Here is a 6,000-nt window from a genome sequence, read left to right as displayed (position 1 = left end):
TTTATATATTGCAACATGACACAATACCAGTCAAAACATTTGAACAGTAAGATTGGTCTGCTGACCAAGCCTGCATTTATTTGATCCAAAATACAGAAAGTTGCATTTGCTAAAGCAGTAATATTGTGAAATATTTTTACTATTTTAAATAACTGCTTTCTATTTGAATAGATTTTAAAATGTAATTTATTCCTGTGATCAAATCTAAATTTTCTGCATCATTACTCCAGTCTTACTCCAAGTGTAACAATATACACTATACCATTCAAAAGCTGGGAGTCAGTATATATAGAAATTAAAACTTTTATTTAGCACAAGTGGTGATAAATACAATAATCATGTTAAAAACGATGCAGTTCTTTCAATTAATAAAAATATATTTAACAATAATAATAATAATAAATGTTTTTTGAGTAGCAAATCAGAATATTACAATGATTTCTGAAGGGTCGTGTGACTGGAGGAATGATGCTAAAAATTCAGCCTTGAAAGTCAGCTTTGATTGTTCCTAATAAACTGTTTAACTGCACTCGCAAGTGAATCTCAAATATTTTGTGGGATAATTAAATATATTCTAAATAAACCTCAAATCTAAAAATGTATACATTTATTTTTTCCTCACATTCTTTCTTGTAACTCTTACCTCTTGGTCACATACCTGGCTGAAAGGCTCATTATGCAGCTCATTATGTGGGTCTTTGACCATGAATATTAGTGTGATTCACACCTGAGAAGACAATCACGCCTACTCGCATATGCCCTTTCGAAATAAAAAGTGTCTAAGAAAATTTAAATCAATCTATCGTTTTCTGTGAGTGAGTAAACAAGATGATTTTCACATCATTTTGAAGCAAAAATACTTGGCTACAAGCTCCAGGTTTGACATTCTTATGAACAAATGTTCTCTAGATGTTTTATGACCTTATTTCAGTGACTTCAAATTTGTAGTTTTTCACTAACCACGCATAACGTTGTTTTTCAAAAACACAATCATGTACATACATGCTATTTACATATTAGATTGTAGCACAGTTTGTACTGATTACAGTGTTATTAGATCAGGGACTTTAGCCATGTATATGTTTATAAGCAACTGAAAAAAGCACAAAAGTCAGGGGATGTCAAAACTTCTCCAGGCCCCCAAAACCCCCTAGACCTCAGAGGGTTAAGAACCACAGTTTCAGCTAAAAATCTTTTTACGGTAACACTTTATAATAATATTCAGTTGTAAGTCATTTATAAGTGATTAATGATGAACTAATAATTTACAAAACATTTATAAGCGATTAATAAGTCATATGCTAACAATTTGTGCATGTTTTGTTAGTTCATTTACAAGTAATTTACAAGTAATTAGTTAATGACGAACTAATCATTTACAAAACATCACTATGCATTCATAAATGATCAATAAGTGATATGGTAATTTTTTTTATCTATGTTTACAAGTTTTATCTAATCATTTACAAGTGATTAGATCAGAGTACCTCAACAGGTGGCCCGCGGGCCACATCTGGCCCATTAGAGAAAAATGTTTGGCCCATGCTAATTTGAAATAATGTGGCATGAAAATTAAAACACAGCATCAGAAAGCAACATTAACTTACATTTTGTCTACACTGGATGCGAACGGCATGTCGTGATGCTACAAAATAAAATAGAACCCATTATAATCAGTGATGCTGGAAACACTGGATGCAGCGCAGCATGACATGACAAATCCCCGACAGCAAACTGCTGACTCGTTCTATTTATGACGTACTGACACAAAGTTCAAGTGATTTGCAATGCTTTGTCGCATTCAGTGTAGATACGATGTGTGTGTATAAGAATGTGGAGTTTGAGGAATGGAGAGTGTGAGGAAGAAAATAGATGATTGAGGTGTGAGAAGGTATGTGATTAATATGTGAAAGGACTGAACATCTGCAAATCCTAATTTTGCTGAGTTAGATGTGCTCTTGGGTCAACATATTTTGTACAACATTTAAATCCAAAAATGTACTCTTGACCATATCCTTACACCTAAACCTAACCTTAACCATGAGTAATACCTAAAATCATATTAAATGATAGATGAATGACACTGATGAACAACACTGATTGTAAGCCTAAACTTCACAAAAACTATAAACTTCACAAAAACTATCAAGTTCTTCAAATCTGACTGGTTAATTACAATATTTTTCCAGGGACAACAAAGAAGTGGATCCAGGAACATGTCGCACTTGGTAAAATCAGGTTCTGCGATACCATATTTGTTATGGAATACATGTGTTGGCTCGCAGTGAGTTCCCAGTTTTAATGTAAAAGTTTGCTTTCATTTTTCAAGATCTGAGATAAAATATCTATCTTTATAGCTTTCACTATGGCTATAAAGATCATGCAAAATAATATTCAAACTCACATTAGACACTTTTAACATTTATAATCTCAGGTAATGATATTGTGCTTTATTCACTGTCATATTTTACATTTACATTTATGCATTTAGCAGACGCTTTTTTTCAAAGCGACTTACAGTGCATTCAGGTTAGCACATTTTTTGACCTACGGTAACTATATTCCCTGGGAATTGAACCAACAACCTTTTGCGCTGCTAACACAATGCTTTACCACTGAGCCACAGGAACACGTTTTGTATGTTGTTCCTGCCGCGACATTGCAGAAAATAAAAAACATTTCTAAAATAGAATCCCATGTTGCTGTCGCGGGTTAAGACAAATACTACATGGAAAAGATACTTTTTTATCGTGTCATGTCATTTTGTGTCGTGTCGCGTCACGTCTGGTTTGGACACACAGTGCTACATTTTGATCCCCCCAAAAAATCCAAGTATAAAAATAATAATGTTGACAGATCTAATAATTGAATCTGCAATTAGGGAAAGTGGAGAGAAGAGATCCAGTCTAGAGATGAGCAGGAACAGTTGATTTGCATGACAGACATGGAGATCCATATTTTTTTTGTTTGTTTCATTTGTTTTTAATATTCAACAGGCATTGTTCTTGTGTATATTTATTCTGTATCTTGTTGATGATTTTTTGATTATATGTTTGTATTAGGGGGAATACTGTGTTTATATTATGTTTATCTTATTGATATTATATATAAAATTACAATTATTATATTATTGTTAATATATATATATATATCTATATATATATATATATACACATACACAGGGCTTCTCAAAAAATTAGAATGTCGTGGAAAAGTTCATTTATTTCAGTAATCAACTCAAATTGTGAAACTCGTGTATTAAATTCAAGTGCACACAGGACTGAAGTAGTTTAAAGTCTTTGGTTCTTTTTAATTGTGATGATTTTGGCTCACATTTAACAAAAACTTGAGAAGACAAAACTTTAACAAAAAAATTGAGAAGCACCTGTATATATATATATATATATATAGGTCAGTGGCCCTTGGCTTGACCCTGGATAAGATAATAAACTAATCAGTTACAAAACATGACTATCCATTCACAAATGAAGATTGAATAATATGCTAATGATTTACAAATCTGTCGTAAGTTATCTTTAAAAAATAGCATCATGAAATAATCAAACAGATCTTTAGTAAACGGTTAATAGTTACTAGTTAAGTTACTAGTTAATATATAATTAATCACTTATAAATCATTCAAATGTCAACATTGTATTATCTATGTATTAAACCATTAATAAATGATCAGTATATGAAGTTTATTTACAAAACCCGATAAATGCCACACTCTAAAAAGAATTATTCGTGCATTATTCTTCACATATAGCGCAATCTGAACCCTAAACCTGTTTTGTCAAAAAAGCTGGTATTTTCCACTTTCAAGGCATCACGAGTTAACATTTTACTGCAATTTGCTTTTGTTTTCTTGTTGTTTTTGAACAGAAGCCAATAAGTCTATTTTAGTGAATCAGCATGCTGTATTCAGGTCTGGTGACAAGGCTATTTGCACTTTGAAAATATGCTAGCTGAGAGGAGTTTCATCAAAGCTGACTAAAAGTGATCAAGGATGGATCATTTCGACGAACTTGATGAACCTGTGATATCTTCTTTAGGGGTCGTAAAAGGAAAATAAAAGCTGAAAGGTTTTCACAGAACCTTGTAAAAGCAGCACATTACAATGTGAAGGAAAAGGCTCTGTGTATTGCGTGTAATCACATCCATACAGTTTACGAACACAACAACAACGTTTGTAAGGCATCTACATTGTCATCTGAGGAGATTACAAGGATTAAACAAGTGTTTTATTTTTAACTCTAAAGGTCTCTGCACACTGAGTCCGAAATTTTCATATGCGTTTTTTTCATATTCGTTATCCTAAAAATTTGTCATGCACAGAAACCTTGTACACTGAGTCCGATGGAGTCTTCAAGCAATGAGGATGATTTTGTTGTCTTCTCATTTCTAAGAGATAAAGGGAGGAAATATTGGGTCCATCCAATCCTGAGATATAGAGAGGAAGGAGAGTTTCCCCTCCTTATTAAGTAGCAGCAGGATTATCACGGGCAATTCAAAGTTTACTTCAGGATGTCAATGGCTCAGTTTGATGCTTTGCTAGCAATACTAGAGCCACATATTAAAAAGAAGACCACCAATTTCTGCGAACTGAGGGTGATAGGATCTTTATGGTGCTTTGTGCTACAAGACAACTTGAATGAACTTGACAATCACCATTCTGGGTTTTGGCTTATGGTTGTTTGTGGTTTTGGACTTTTTGAATTAACTTTACAAAATGCTTGCTATGGATTCAAAAAACAGAAAAAAAATCGAACCCGATCTGAATTTTTTTATAATGGATGAAAATTTCAGGGGCAGTGTGTAAACGTGTTTTATTTATTATTTAACGTGCTAAATTTTCGATGAAAATTTCAGGGGCTTTGTGTTATGGTGTTTTAGGGTATTTTTGGGGCCTGGAGAAGTTTTGTCATGCCCTGACATTTGTGCTTTTTTCAGTTTCTTATAAATATCTAAATGGCTAAAGTCATAATCTCACTGTAATCAGCACAAACTAGGCTATAATAATATGTGAGCAGCATGTATGTACATGATTGTGTTTTTGAGAAAAAAAAATGTTATGCGTTATTAGTGAAAAACTAAAAATGTTAAATCACTTGAATAAGGCAATAAAAAACAATACAGAAATTGGTTCCCAGGAATTTGAGAAATGGAGCTTGTAGCCTAGAATTTTTTTTTTCTAAATGATGTGAAAAATCCTCTTGTTTACTCACTACAGAAAACACAATATATTGATTTAAATTTTCCAAGACACTTTTTGTTGGTAAAAGTCATATGCGAGTAGGCGTCAACTATCATGAATTCACACCTGAGAAGACAAAGGCCTGTATAATGAGCTGCATAATGAGCCATTCAGTCAGCTGTGTCACTGAGAGGGAAGAGTTACAAGAAAGAATGTAAGGACAAAATAAATGTATATAATTTTATGTTTGTAGTTTATTTAGAATGTATTTAATTATCCCACAACATAATTTAATATTCACTTGCGAGTGCAGTTAAACAGTTTATTAGGAACAATCAAAGCTGACTTTCAAACTGAAGTTTTTTTGCATCATTACTCTAGTCACACAATCCTTCAGAAATCCTTTTAACAATCTTATTTTCTACAAAAAACATTTATTGTTATTATTATCATTATTATTATTATTATTATTAATGTTGAAAAGAGCTGAGAATATTTTTTTTTAGGTTTTTTTTTAGGGGGGATAAATTGAAAGAACAGCAATGATTGTTACATTTGTTACAGTTACATTTATTGTTACATTTATATTATTTACATCAAGCTTTTGAATGGTATAGTAGTGTATATTGTTATTGAAACTTCATAATATTTCACTTGATTATACATTTAGTCAGGAATTATAGTTTGGAAAAAGTCTTTGGAAAAAGTCTAACTAGTAAAATGTTTACACGTTATGTGAAAACTAGTACAAGTATACAGTATAAATAAATAAAAAGAGACTTACTCATGTTTATGATCTCTGC

Source organism: Cyprinus carpio, unplaced genomic scaffold, assembly GCF_018340385.1.
Source record: "Cyprinus carpio isolate SPL01 unplaced genomic scaffold, ASM1834038v1 S000006585, whole genome shotgun sequence".
NCBI classification, from domain to species: Eukaryota; Metazoa; Chordata; class Actinopteri; order Cypriniformes; family Cyprinidae; genus Cyprinus; species Cyprinus carpio.
This window is presented reverse-complemented; position numbering follows the sequence as displayed.